This window comes from Pelophylax lessonae, assembly GCF_965119305.1.
Source record: "Pelophylax lessonae genome assembly, chromosome: 2".
NCBI classification, from domain to species: domain Eukaryota; kingdom Metazoa; phylum Chordata; class Amphibia; order Anura; family Ranidae; genus Pelophylax; species Pelophylax lessonae.
The window spans coordinates 604771633-604787586 of NC_138769.1; the positions used below are offsets into that span (position 1 = coordinate 604771633).

A 15954-nucleotide genomic window follows, 5' to 3' on the forward strand; every position below is an offset into this window, starting at 1 on the left:
AATGACCATCGTACCTGTCGGTGGGAGAGAGTTTTGTTAGTCTGGAGGTATTGAAGGTTTTTATGATCTGTATATATGAGTATTGGTAACTGGGTACCTTCGAGTAGATGTCGCCAATTCTCCAGTGCCAGTTTTATGGCAAGCAACTTCTTTTCACCCACTGGGTAGTTCACCTCTGGGCTGCTTAGTGATTTTGAAAAGAAAGCAACTGGGTGGAGTGGTGAAGTATTTGTTGGTCGTTGGGAGAGAACTGCTCCTACTGCCATATTTGACGCATCTACCTCCAGAATATATTGGAGGGATGGGTCTGGATGGCGTAGTATGGGAGCAGAGGTAAAGCTTGATTTTAACAAGCAGAAAGCTTGATTCGCTTTTCTGACCATTTGAATGGTTTCTTTATACTTGTCAGTTGTGTGAGAGGTCTCACAATAGCGGAAAAGTTCTTGATGAACTTCCTATAGAAGTTGGAGAATCCAAGGAATCGCTGTAATGCCTTACGAGTTGTTGGTATAGGCCAGTCCAGAATACAGGATATCTTGCTCATATCCATCTTAATTCCAGTTTTGGATATGATGTATCCTAGAAATAATATTTCTTCCTTATGAAATAAGCATTTTTTTAATTTCACGTATAGATTGTGTGAGAGTAATCTGGATAACACAAGTCTTACATGTTTTATATGTTCAGGCATAGATCGCGAATAGATAAGTATATCGTCCAGGTATACTACGACACAGACATCAAGTAAGTCTCTAAAGATGTCGTTTATGAACCTTTGGAAGGCTGCGGGAGCATTACACAACCCGAATGGCATCACAAGATATTCGAATGATCCGTATCTGGTTCTGAATGCTGTTTTCCACTCATCTCCATCACGGATTCGGATTAGGTTGTATGCCCCTTTCAGGTCTAATTTAGAGAAGTAAGTAGCCCCACGCACTTATTCAATGAGTTCAGGGATGAGCGGCAAAGGATAGCGATCCTTTATCGTAATCGTGTTTAATTGCCTATAATCGATAATAGGCCTAAGACTGGAATCTTTATTGTGGACAAAGAAAAGTCCTGCAGCTGTGGAAGAAGTAGAGGGTCTGATGAACCCTTTTTTCAAATTCTCATCCAAGTATTCCTTGAGATGAGAAAGTTCATCCTGTGAAAGGGGATAAACATGACCGAAAGGCAATTTGCTGTTAGGGAGTAGATCGATAGTGCAATCATAATCCCTATGGGGAGGCAACACTTGAGCATTTTTCTCAAGGAATACTTCGGACAGATCCTGATAGCATAGTGGTGCAATCTCATCTGACACCACAGACAGGATCTTTCCATAAGATGGGAGGTTACACGTAATCTCACAATAGTGAGAAGGGAAGGCCAAAGTCCGTCTTTTCCAATCTATGATTTTTTCAGCCCTTCTTTCTCGTAGTCGTCTGTCGATGTTGATACTAAGTTGTATCAAGGCATCCAAGGTTCCAGGTAAATCCGCTCGGGCGAGCTCGTCTTTAACAGCTTCTGATAACCCGAGTCTGAATTGAGTTCGCAGAGATGTATCATTCCACCCTGAATCAAGGGTCCATCTTTTGAACTCTGCTACAAAGTCTTCTACAGGTCTCCTTCCTTGTTTTAAAGCCCTTAATTGAATATCAGCAGTACTCTGCCTATTGGGGTCTTCATATAAACTAGCGAGTTCTGCTAGAAATAAGGAATAGGAGTTGAGAATCTGATAATTTTTCTCAAAGAGAGAGTCTGCCCAGGCCCGGGGATCACCCGTTAAGTATGAAATAACGGTACAGACTTTAATCTGATCAGTAGAGTATGTACGAGGTTTTAACAAAAAAAGCAATTGACATGCGTTTTTGAATTCACAAAATTTTTTCCGATCACCTGTAAACACTAGGGGAGGGTTTATTTTAGGTTCAGGGGGCTGAACAGTAGTAAGCCGTGAGAGACGGGTTACCTGCTGCGTCAGAGTCTGATTCTCTTCTTTTACTTCAGTAAGAGCAAGTATTAACGCATTTACTTGTTGTGTTAATTGTGTCACTTGAGTGGGTAATTCTGCTGAATCCATTTTTTTTTCTGGTTCGTTCAATCTGTAACGCTCCTGCGTTTTTGTGGTAGGCTGGATATGCAGCTGCAAAATCTCCACTCAGTAGTCATGTAGAGATGTGTTGAATAACCAGATCCAACTCTCCAGACTCATCACTGTGGGCCTGTCAGCTTCATCATACAGATATATACACACTCAATAAGATGTTCCTGGAGTGGTGGAATGTATATGACAGTATGAAGGTGTTGTGCTGAAGGGACAGGTGTGAACAGTGATAGAGATGGTAAGTACTTGATAGGTTTGTTCAGGAGAGTACTAGATGGTATTAGGTAGAGTGCAGATAGGTTAGTAATCGAGTATGGTGACAGGTGGTAAGGACAGCAGATGACAATTACAGGATAGACTAACCCAGTGCAAGGATAGATGGTAGTAGACTCAAGAACTAGCAATCTATGTAGCAGTGCAGATGATAGATGGTAGTAGACTTAAGAGCAAGCAATCTATGTAACAGTGCAGATGATAGATGGTAGTAGGCTCAAGAGCTAGCAATCTATGCAACAGTGCAGATGATAGATAGTGTAAATAGGTTATGGAGGATTCCCCTGTGGGGTACTTATCACTAGTAAATGTTAGCAGTAGAGGGGTCCAGTAGAGAGGGGAAGATCCGGTAGCGAGATACAGGGATCAGTAGCGAGGTTCCGGTCTGCTCCAGGTAGAAGCAACCAGCTGGAGGTTCCGACAGCAAGACAGGCTTGAAAGCATGTGGATACACAAGGCAGGTTGAGTGAAGGGTGGAAACAGCATGCCGAGAGTGATCGGGTAGCGAGATACAGGATCAGATATGAAACAAGTTCAGGTAGCGAGATACAGGAGCGAGTAGCATCTGGTATGCTGCTTCACTGATGGCAGGTTGAATGAACGATGTGAGTGAGAACGCCGGCGGTTGAAATAGCCGCTCTGCGGCGCTCAGCGATGACATCATCTGTCTTAAAGGTGTATGCGTACCACCTAGTAAAAAAGGTGGGACGCATATTTGGAAAGAAATAAATTATTAAGGGTACCAAAGGTACCAGAATCTTACAACATGGCCCCTTGGAGGCAAGGATGACACGCAAATTCACCTCTGCAGTTTTTATTTTTGAGCCAACCCTCTCCTGAACCATACCAGGTCATATGCCCTGGCTCTGCCCCTCCACCCTAAAGCACCTTGTTCTCCTGTTGTTGGGAACAATCCGCATGCGATGGGGACATGTTAATAGGGACAAGGGTCTCTTCCCCACAACCCTGGGCTGTGGTTGTCGGTGTCTGCGGGCAGGGGGCTTATTGGAATCTGAAAACCCCCCTTTAACAAGAGGCCCCCAGATTCCAGATTCCAGCCCCCCCATGTGAATGAGTATGGAGTACATTGTACATTCACCAAAAAAAAGTGTAAAAAAAATAAAAATAAAAAAAGAGTACACAGATTTTTGACAATCCCTTTATTTAATAGAATAAAAAAAACAATGTTCCCCCCGATGTAGATCCATCGTCAGTTATGTGGCCCGTCGCACCACTAAACCCAAATAAAAAAATAGCTCAATCCGCGTGAATGGCTGACGGCCGAATCTCTGCTCTGCCGTTTTACAGTTCTTAAATAGGCAAGGGGCGTGGCCAACCAGTGCATGCTGGGCCAGAGACGTCACAAGGGTGTGGTGCCACCAGGTGACATCGCCAGGTGGCTCCGCCCCTTACCTATATAAGAACTGTCAAATGGCGGAGCCTGCAGTAGGCGGTCAGCCTTCATCGTGGGCGGAGCGTTTTTTTTTGGGTCTGGTGGTGGCATCTTTATTAATGATGGATCTACATTGGGGGACATTGTAATTTTACATTTTTTTATCTTTATATCTGTTATCTTTAGTTTTAATGCTTTTTTTGGTGAATGAGTAGGGGTACAATATACCCCATACTCATTCCCATGGGGGGGCCAGGATCTGGGGGCCAACTTGTTAAAGCGGGCTTCCTGATTCTGATAAGCCCCCTACCCACAGACCCCCCACAACCACAGCCTAGGGTTGGCGGGAAGAGTCCCTTGTCCCCATCAACATAGGGACAAGGTGCTTTGGGGCGGGGGGCAAAGCCCCAATACACCCACCACCCCCATGTTGAGGGCATGTGGCCTGGTATGGTTTAGGAGGGGGCGCTTGCTCATCCCTCATCTTTCCTGGCCTGCTAGGCTGCGTGCTTGAATGAGGGTTTGGTATGGTTTTTAGGGGACCCCACTCCTTTTTTTTTTTTAATTTTGGTGTGTTGTTTTTTTCTTTCTTTTTTTAAAATAGCTGGGCCGGGAATTGCAACCACGAGTCAATTTACTGTAAATGTGATTTCACTCTTTTTTTTTTTTTTTGCTTTAGAAATGTCATTTTTGCTGCAGCAGGTTCTATACATGCTACAGATGTGCCACTTTACAGGCAGACTAAGGGAACCCCCCCCCCCCCGCACTATATTTAAAGGAATTTTTGATTTTTATTGTTTCACTTGAAGTGGGGTTCCTGAAAATTTGGAGTTCTTTAGAAAATTAATAAATGAAACAAAATTTTAACGGATATCAACTAAATTTGTTATTATTTCATTCAGAGATTCAGATACATCTGAATCTCCAATTAACCAAAACCGTGTCCGAATTTTTATACGGACCCAAACAAATTGCACATGTCTAAAAAGAATCACTGAGTTGGAAAAAGGATCACCCCCTTGCGTCAGTATTTTGTTGAAGCACCTTTTGCTTTAATTACAGCCTTTAGTCTGTTGGGATATGTCTCTACTACTTTGAATATCTAGACTTTGCAATAATTACCCACTCTTCTTTGCAGAACTGCTCAAGTTCAGTTAAATTTGATGGTGATTGTTTGTGGACTGCAGTCTTCAAGTCATTCCACAGATTTTCAATGGGGTTTAAGTCTGGGCTCTGACTAGGCCGTGCAAGGACATTCACCTTTTTCTCCTTCAACCACTGTGTGGCCATTTTTTCTGTGTGCTTTGGGTCCTTGTCATGTTGGAAGGTAAACCTTCTGCCCATTGACAACTTTCTGGCAGAGGGCAGAAGATTTTCATCAAAAATTTGACGGTATTTTGCCCCATCCATTCTTCTTCTATGCTGACAAGTGCTCCAGTCCCTGCTGCAGAGAAACACCCCAATAACAGGATATTACCAACTCCTTGCTTTACTGTAGGAATGGTGCTATTTGGATTATGAGCTGTATTGGATTTCCACCAGACATATTATTCTTCTAGATTGTAAGCTCTAACGAGCAGGGCCCTCTAATTCCTCCTGTATTGAATTGTATTGTAACTGTATTGTCTTCCCTCACATTGTAAAGCGCTGTGCAAACTGTTGGCGCTATATAAATCTTGTATAATAATAATAATAATTTGGCATTGAGGCCAAATAGCTAAATTTTAGTCTCATCTGACAATACCACCTTTTTCCATGTGGCCTCAGAATCTTCAGGTGTGTTGTGACTGCATGTGACCTTTTACGAGGAGCGACTTTTTTTCTTGCAACCCTCCCATACAAGCCACATTTTTGGATAATTTGTGATGTTGTTGTCATATGCACACAATGACCACTGTTTGTAATAAATTCCTGCAACTGCTTCGGAGTTGCTGTGGCCCTCTTGGTAGTCTCACTGACCAGTTTCCTACTGGCTCTTTGGAGCAACATCCTGATCCAGGGAGGGTCTGTGTTGTACCAAATACTCTCTACTTCTTAATAATAGACTTCACTGTGCTTCTAGGCATTGATAAAGCCTTTTTTTTGTATTCATCTCCTGACTTATTCTTGTCCACAATTTTATCCTGGAGACCTTTTGACAGTGCCTTGCCTCCCATAGTTGATTGTTTGCTTAATTTGCACTACTAGGAACTGAAATGCTCCAGGAAAGCTCTTTTCGTGCTGAGCTAATCAAAATGACCACAGCTAATCACAGTTAAAAGTCCAATGGCTTTAAGCGCCATTGTTTTTTTTTTTTGTTTTTTTTATTTTTTTTAAATTCTGACATGTTGGTGTTAACCATTTGCCGACTGCCTAACGCCGATCTACGTCGGCAGTCAGCCCCTCACAGGCAAAGTGACGTAGGGCTACGTCACTAGCTTGTGAGGGTCTAGGGAGCGAGCGCGCGCCCCTGGAGGCGCGCTCCCTCTCCCGCGTGGTCACGGAGAGGGAGAATGTCAGGCAGCTTGTGTAAACAAGCCACCTGTCATTCTCCTCGCTGTAAAGACACTGATCACACGGATCTAGTATGTAGATCCGTTGATCAGTGTCCTTACAGCTCAAGCCACAGCCAATCACAGTAGAAAGCACGCCCCTAGGGATACACACAGCCCCTCCCTCCCAAATAAAGTTAACCCCTTCACTACCAGTGTATTTTTACAGTAACAGTGCATATGTATAGCACTGATTACTGTAGAAATGTCACTGGTAACCCCAAAAGTGTCACAAATGTCAGTCAAGGGTCCGATCTGTCCGCCCCAATGTCGCAGTACCGCAAAAAAAATCGCAGATCGCCGCCATTACGCGTTAAAAAAAACAACAAAAATGACAAAAATCTTTCCCTTTGTTAGTAAACGCGATAACTTTTGCGCAATCCAATCAAAATACGCTTTTTGCGATTTTTTCTACCAAACATAGGTAGCATAAAACTAATTGGCCGAAAATGTTAAAAAATTTTGATTTTTACATTTTTTTGGGGGAATTTCATATAAAAAAATGTGAAAAATATTGCTATTTTTGCAAAATTGACGCTCTTTCTTTGTTTATAGCGCATGATCAAAAAATCGCACAGGTGATCAAATACCACCAAAAGAAAGCTCTGTTTGTGGGAAAAAAAGGACGCCAAATTTGTTTAGGTACAGCGTCGCACGACCGCGCAATTGTCCGTTAAAGTCACGCAGTGCCGAATCGCAAAATACCCCCTGGTCGGAATGGGGGTAAAATCTTCCGGGGCTTAAGTGGTTAAAATTTTCACTTGAATGTTGTAAGTTGCACAGTGAACACAGCTGAATAAAACAAAAAACTGTGTCTGTCCTCCATTTTAGATTGCAAAGCAACAAAATGTGATTATTTAAAGGGGGTGATTATTTTCTATACCCACTGTAGTTTACGAAGACTAATTATGTTAGATCTGTTGGACGTGGGCACTGCTGACTGTGCCCTAATATAACAGGGATGTTTACCAAAACTGAAGAACCCAAAATCTGGTGCAGCTATGCATGGTAGCCAATCAGATTCTATTTTCAGCTTGTTCAATTAAGCTTTGACAATAAAACCTGGAAGCTGATTGGTTTCTATGCAGAGCTGCACGAGAGTGTCTATGCTTGCTGTGTCCCTATTAGGTAAACTCACCCTCCCTATTTCTCTTGGTGAACATGATCACCAAGTGGGAAAGCATCCAGAAAAAGAGGCAAGGGTAAATCTTCAAATAGGAACACGTGTTCTGGTAAAACCTATGAGTTGGATTCTTCCCACTTTGAAAATATTTTCTCTCACTTTCTGTTGCAACTCCAGGTAAGAAAGTGAAGTGAAATTTCCAGACAGGACACTTTCAGCAAAAAAAAAAAAAAAATACATTCTCAGAGATGAGGCAGAAGAACAGAGAATCCAATCTACCAAGTGGCTCCAGCGGGACAGTGCTACAGCAGTATAAACATATTTGTCTCAGTATTTCCTAAATTAACTCAAAGAAAAGGATTTTACAATAAGTCCAAAATCCTGTTTTTTTTTTTTTTTTTATGGACAGAGTAGCAAGGAAAAAAAAATCTGTTTTCTTCATTGTTCATTAAGGGACATATGGTCAAAAAGAATTCTCAGACAACTCGGACCTTCCAAAACAGGCCAACAGAGGGGTGGGCACACAAGAAAACAAAACACTATAGGCCCACAAACAACAGGGCAAAACAAGAGGCTAGTTGCAGCACAAAGAGCTGCCTAAAGGACATTGGGTCCAAAGCTGGCATCAACAGAGGCCTTACCATCGACCTGGTGAACTTTATAAAGCGTGTAAACAAAAGATCAGGTGGCAACCTTGCAAGTATGGGAAACAGGTGCCAGCTTGTAAAAAGCACATGAGGCACCAACCACTCTAATGGGATGGGCCTTAACAGGAATCTGTAATGTTCCGGTACCTTTGGTACCCTAAATTACTCTTTTCACAAGTGTATGCGCCCCACCATTCTCTTTTGGAAAGGTGCGCATACACCTTTAAGACTGAAGCTGTCATCACTCAGCACCGGACTAGATGGCTATTTAAAGCGCCGGTTCTCACTCACATGTGTTCGTTCAAACACCCTTACCTGGATGCTAACTTGGCTTGAAGCTTTCGTGCTTGCAAGCATACCTCGCTGACGGAACCTCGCTGCGCTGATCCCTGCATCCCGCTTCCGGATCATCCGCTCCTCCTGAACCAACCTTCGGCTGTATTGCTATTAGTGCTAAGTACCCCGCAGGGGAACCCTCTATAAACTTATACTAAGCTTACACTATCTAGCTCTGCATAGTAAAGACTATTTATCACATCTGCATATCTAGATTGCTAGCTCTTAAGACTACTGCTACTTATTCCTGCACTGGGTTGATCTCTCTTGTATGTCCACCTGCTACTCTGTCATCTGCTACCATACATGATTGCTAAACCTACCTGCATCCATCTGCTACTGTCTTACCTTCAAGTGTCTGTCACCTACCACTTTCACTCAACCTGTCTCTCAAATCTTCATCACTGTGTTACTACATACATAAAGTCACTCTAGGAACCAGCTTGTTGAGTGTGTGTATTTACTAGCTGAATTAAGACCTTCCACACATGAGTCATTGAGGTTGGGAATGGTATCTCAGCATCTCTCTTACATGACTACTGAAGTGGAATATTTCTGCAGCTGAAAATCCACACCATACATGAAACGCAGGAGCGTTACAGAATCTTGCCCTTATCTGAAAAGCTTGCATGATAAGTTGTCTAAGCTACCTAGATATGGTGGAACAAGAGGCAGGCTGTATCATAAAAGGACCATAAAGAATGAGGAAATCTGTTAGCCTGAAAGAACATGCAACCAAAAATAGAGCAGCTAGTACCGCATCCAAACAATAAAAGGAAATCTCCTTTGGATGAACAGGTCAGAGAGATGGACATACAATATCCTGTTAAGGTTAAGGGAGGAAACCTTAGGGAGAAAAAAAAGGCCCTAGGTCAAAGGACAACCCTTAAAAGGGTTCACTACAAGAGGGAGCCATCAATTCACAAGCTCACCCCGCAGGAGGAGGATGACAGCCTTGAAGGAAAGTGTTGACAGAGGGATATCTCTGATGGATTCAAAAGGTGGTTTTTAAAGAGCCAACGGAACCAGGCTGAGATCCCATGGAGTCACAAGTCGGGGCACAGGTAGAACTATAAGAGCTATACCCTGTACAAAGGCCTTTACCAAAGAATGAAAGCAGGTGGTCTGATATGAGACCACTCATATCAATGAGAGCTGTGCCAAGATTTGACCTTTGATATTGCTACCAGATTGGAGAAAAGTCAGGATGCGTCTCGTGGAGTATTTCCTGTTATTAAACTGCCTTTCCTTGCAACATGTAAAGTGTGCTTTGCAAGTATGATAGCAGACCATGTGAGAGGTAGATTTCCTAACTTTAAGAAACAAAGGAACAACAGAATCAGATCCTTCAAGACCTTAGCTTTAACAGCCATGCCGATTAAGCCAGCTTCCATGAAGTAGGGTGGTAGACTGGTTCTTGGGACAAAAGATTCAGTTGATCTGGAAGACCCTATGGAGAGCCTGCCAGGAGCCTGCTCAGGTTCAATTACCACATCTGCCTGGGCTGGTTTTTGTAATGAGTATCACTGGAATACCCACTTTCTCAATTCTGCGGAACAGGCAAGGAAGAAGCCTCAGTGGAGAAAAGGCATAAATCAGACTGAGCTGATCCAACAGAGTCTTTAAAGAATCCACGGCAATGACTAGAGAATCCCTGGACCTTAAGACTAACCTGCTTATTTTGTTGTTGAATCTGGAAACCTGGAAGTCCACTTCCAGCATTCCCAATCTGTGGCAGAGGTCCTGCAGCACCTCTGAGTGGAGAGACCATTCTCCTGATTCCAGATGCTATTAGCTGTGGTAGCCTGCGTGCCAATTTTCCAAGCCTAGAATATATACAGCAGCAAGAGCTGGAATGTGACATTGATGATTGACTTCTGCAACAGCCATGACATTGGCCAACTGACTCCCGACCACATAACCCTAAAGTTGAGAGGTGGAGCATTGAAGGGTCAACTGAATTGCTCACAGCTCCAGTATGTTGTTTGGGAAAAGAGTTTCCTCCAGTAACAAAGTCCTCTGCAAGGACAGGGTGTCCAGGAGTCCACCTCAGCCACCAGGCCAGAGACAACCTGGCAATGGGTGTCATACTCATTGGTAGATCAATGGACTGTACTCTGCTGCACAGCAAAAATGTTGAGTTGCAGTGATCTGGATTGGAATTGGGCAACATGCAAATGTTGAGCGTTAGACAGCTCCAGGACTGCACTACACTGTGGAGACTGAACTTGGGAGCAAAGAGTCCGGAGTTTGTCCTATGGAAGAAAAATGCTGGACTGAACAGTATCTAAAAAGAGACCTCAATACTCCAAATGGGATGGGTCATTTCAATGCTTCTGAAGGTTCAGGATTTAATCAAATAATTGTAGTGTGTGAACAGTGTTTTGCATGTCGATTGTCAGAGTCTGAGTCTCGGCAGAAGGTCATCCAGATATCCCACAATGCAAATATATTTATGAGTCCAGCAGAGCAACCTTGCTGAATACCCAAGGTATAGTGGACAGACCAATAAGAAGGGCAACAGACTGGTAGTGTTGTGTGCCCATAGTAAAACACAGGTAGCATTGATGAGCTGGAAAGATGAGGACATGCAACTAAGCACCCTTGCTGTCCATAGAGGCTGTAAAGTCTCCCTGAGGAAAAAACTGGTGGATTCCATGACCAATATTTGCACCCAAAGGAAAGAATTGAATAACTTTAGATCAAGAGTGGGGTGCATGCTTTGGTGACTGTAAACAGGTTGTAGCAGAAACCTTGAAACCTTTGTATTTATTCTTTATAGCATCAGCCCCATAGGGTAAATAGCAGAAGACCAAGTAGCACACTCCCGGATATGCAACACACCTAAAAAACTGTTGCAGTGTTGGTGCACTCAGAGTGTTGGTGATATACTGTACAAACATTGCAGCACAGAATCAGCAGATTTAACCCTTAGGGGGATACAGCAGGAGACAAAGTACAGAAGTAACACTCCACAAAAAAGGGGCAAGTCCCCTTACCTACTGCAGTTGTCTGGAGAGCAGCAGCTCTTTAGGACACAACAGGAAGGTACTGGATAGTGCCAATGCAGTATCCAGTGAGATAGGTCACATCAGAAATACGTTCCCTAGGTGAACATGCTCCCAAGTGATTCCTCGGACAGGATTATGCCAGTGGGTGTATCACAGCCCTTGACCTGCAAATTGCTGTGGGGATAACTAAACAGGTGTAAGGTTCTGGCACTCTCAGTGCCTCCTATCACATTTATTCCGGGTGATTTCCATCTACCTAGACAGAAGAAACACATATAGGTGTGTTTCCCTTTAAGGCTGAAGCTGTCATCATCCAGCGCCGGACTAGATGGCTATTTAGGGCGTCGGTTCTCACTCACATGTGTTCGTTCAAACACCAGTACCTGGATACTAATCTTGCTTGAAGCTTCCATGCTTGCAAGCTCTCCTCGCTGACGAACCTCGCTGCGCTGATCCCTGCATCCTGCTACTGGATCATCCGCATCTCCTGAGCGATCCTTCGGCTATCGCTATTAGTGCTAAGTACCCCACAGGGGAAATCTCTATAGACTTGTACTAGGCTTACACTATTTAGCTCTGCATAGCAAGGACTGTCTTTTACATCTGCATAACTAGATTGCTAGCTCTTGAGGCTACTGCTACTATTTCCTGCACTGGGTTGATCTCTCCTGTATGCACCTGCTACTCTGTCATCTGTTATCATACATGATCGCTAACCCTTCCTGCATCCATCTGCACTGTCTCACCTCAAGTGTCTGTCACCTACCACTTCCACTCAAACCTATCCCTAAGACCTTTATCATTGTCTTACCACATGTATAGAAAGTCACACTAGGAACCAGCTTAATTACTGTGTGTATTTACTTGCTGAAATAAGACCTTCCATACATGATGAGTCATTGAGGTTGGGATTGGTATCTCAGCATATCTCCTACATGACTACTGACGTGGAACTACTTCTGCAGCTGAAAATCCACACCTTATAAGAAACGCAAGGAGCGTTACAGATTGAACGAACCCAAAAAATGGATTCAGCAGAAGTAGCCACTCAGGTGACACAATTAAAACAGCAGGTATCTGCGTTAATACACGCACTTGCTGAATTGAAAAACGACAATCAGGCTCTGTCGCAGCAGGTAATTAGACTGACACAACTTACCTCTGCACAGTCTCCTGAACCCAAGATAAATCCCCCTTTGGTATTTACAGGCGATCGCAAAAAATTTCGCGAATTTAAAAACGCATGTGAGTTACTTTTTTTGCTAAAACCTCGTACCTACCTTACTGATCACATTAAGGTTTGTACTATTATTTCTTACCTATCAGGCGATCCTCGAGCCTGGGCAGATTCTCTTTTTGAAAAAAACGACCAGCTTCTCAACTCCTATGCCTTGTTCCTGGCAGAGCTCACTAGCCTATATGATGACCCCAATAGGCAGAGTACTGCCGATCTTCAGTTAAGATCCTTGAAACAAGGAAAAAGGCCTGTAGAAGACTTTGTCACAGAATTCAAGAGATGGACCCTTGATTCAGGATGGAATGATGCATCTCTGAAAACCCAATTTAGGCTTGGCCTATCAGAAGCCGTCAAGGACGAGCTCGCCCGAGCAGAGATGCCAAAAACCCTGGATACATTGATACAACTCAGTATCACCATAGATAGAAGACTACGAGAAAGGAAGTCTGAAAAAATGGAAATGCCATTATCCAGTTCTTCTCAGAATTCAGCTATTGACCCCACTCCTAAACCCGCTCCAGGTAACCACAGACCCCGGCTACCTAAGGAAAAAAGGAGACCTAGTAGATATGGTGATCCTGCCTGGTCATGGTCCGAGCCTGCCTCAAACAGTCGACCTTGTCACTCTGACACATCCCATTTGGACCCTGATCCTACAGAGATGGATGAGGAGCCTATGGAGATTGGTGCCATACATGCTAGGTTGTCCTCACAAGAAAAAAGAGATCACAGGAGAATCTGTGGCCTTTGTTTTTATTGTGGTGAAGGGGGACATTTCATTACATTCTGCCCAACCAGACCCCATAGGCCTAAGGCTCTCCCAATGGAGGCCAGGCGAATCCGAAGGGTCTTCCCTGAAAAACAGCCTGGAAATTATCAAGGCTGTTGCCAGCCCTGTCCCCGTTCTATATCAGTGAAGGACACCCAGAAATTAACAAATATTGGAATAGATATTCCTTCAACTCCAGTGAACTTTATACCACGTTCAAAAAACCCTCCTGTACCACCTCCTGAGGATACTCCTATTTTTGCAAGCACATTTCTGGCTTCCGATGAAAATACAGAGATTCTTGCACCTGACTGCGCACGTGCTTCTAATGGCACGGTGGTATGTAGGAAGGATCTGAGGATGTTTGAAGAAGCATTGGTTGCTAGGTCTACTAGGATTACTTCGGATGGTTATGCGTCCGATTCTAGTGAGGGGTCCATGTAGCAGACACCCTAACAACAAGTGATCCGATTCTCATCGGTTACCAACCTGATCCGATTTTTATATCGGCAACAAGGGATCCGATTCTCATCGGCTACCAACCTGATCCGATTTTCATATCGGCAACAAGGGATCCGATTCTCAGATCGGTTACCAACCTGATCCGATTCTCATATCGGCAACCATTTTTTTTTTTTTTTCCGATTTTCATATCGGAGACCAGTCTTATCCGATTCTCGTATCGGCAACCAGTATTATCCGATTCTCATATTGGCAACCAATTTTTTTTTTTTCTTCCCGATTTTCATATCGGCAACCAGTCTTATCCGATTCTCGCATCGGAGACCAGTCTCATTCCGATTCTCATATCGGCAACAAAAAAAAAAAAAAAAAAAGAGAAATTTTTTTTTTCCTTCCGATTTTCGCATCGGCAACCAGTCTCATGTGATTCTTATATCAACAACCAGCCTTAGAGGCCTTCCGGAGCCGGCCTTACGGGGGGGGTAATGTAAGGTTCTGGCACTCTCAGTGCCTCCTATCACATTTATTCCGGGTGATTTCCATCTACCTAGACAGAAGAAACACATATAGGTGTGTTTCCCTTTAAGGCTGAAGCTGTCATCACCCAGCGCCGGACTAGATGGCTATTTAGGGCGTCGGTTCTCACTCACATGTGTTCGTTCAAACACCAGTACCTGGATACTAATCTTGCTTGAAGCTTCCATGCTTGCAAGCTCTCCTCGCTGACGAACCTCGCTGCGCTGATCCCTGCATCCTGCTACTGGATACTCCGCATCTCCTGAGCGATCCTTCGGCTATCGCTATTAGTGCTAAGTACCCCACAGGGGAAATCTCTATAGACTTGTACTAGGCTTACACTATTTAGCTCTGCATAGCAAGGACTGTCTTTTACATCTGCATAACTAGATTGCTAGCTCTTGAGGCTACTGCTACTATTTCCTGCACTGGGTTGATCTCTCCTGTATGCACCTGCTACTCTGTCATCTGTTATCATACATGATCGCTAACCCTTCCTGCATCCATCTGCACTGTCTCACCTCAAGTGTCTGTCACCTACCACTTCCACTCAAACCTATCCCTAAGACCTTTATCATTGTCTTACCACATGTATAGAAAGTCACACTAGGAACCAGCTTAATTACTGTGTGTATTTACTTGCTGAAATAAGACCTTCCATACATGATGAGTCATTGAGGTTGGGATTGGTATCTCAGCATATCTCCTACATGACTACTGACTTGGAACTACTTCTGCAGCTGAAAATCCACACCTTATAAGAAACGCAAGGAGCGTTACAGATTGAACTAACCCAAAAAATGGATTCAGCAGAAGTAGCCACTCAGGTGACACAATTAAAACAGCAGGTATCTGCGTTAATACACGCACTTGCTGAATTGAAAAACGACAATCAGGCTCTGTCGCAGCAGGTAATTAGACTGACACAACTTACCTCTGCACAGTCTCCTGAACCCAAGATAAATCCCCCTTTGGTATTTACAGGCATATCTCCTACATGACTACTGACGTGGAACTACTTCTGCAGCTGAAAATCCACACCTTATAAGAAACGCAAGGAGCGTTACAACAGGACACTAGGTACCTGTAGAGTGCCTCAAGCACAGCCCACTGTCTTTGTCATGGTGCGGTCTGGGTACAGTTTCCAAGGCAGTGCCAAGGATCAGCCATTCCTAAAAATTGCAAAATGAGCTCCCTTGGCTTTGCAGAGAATGAAGAATCTCAATAGAAGAAAAACATTTAGATTAAAAAAAACTGCCCATAAAAACATTTTTAATAAAAAGGGTCTGCTTTCCGCCAAAGAGAAAACACATCCATTCTCTAAGAACGCTAGCAAAAAACTGAAGCATGACGGGAGTGGGAGGGATTATACTGGTTGAGTAACAGTGTTTTGTTGCTAGTGTTTAATTCTTCTGAAGGTGGCAGTATAGCCCAGTTGCTGCAGTATTCCTTCTGACCCCTTGACCCTTAAAAAAAAAAAAATATCAAAAGTCTGGTACACATTAAATTACATAATAATAATAATGAGCATGTGCTGGCACTGAGGGGTATACATATTATTGGAGTA

At 43.5% G+C, this 15954-nt stretch overlaps 1 protein-coding gene across 1 annotated transcript in view; it reads right to left on the reverse strand.

Annotated features, from left to right (window-relative positions):
- Window positions 1-15954, reverse strand: part of CSAD (cysteine sulfinic acid decarboxylase) — a 105213-nt gene that overhangs the window by 53246 nt on the left and 36013 nt on the right. The window lies entirely within an intron of this gene.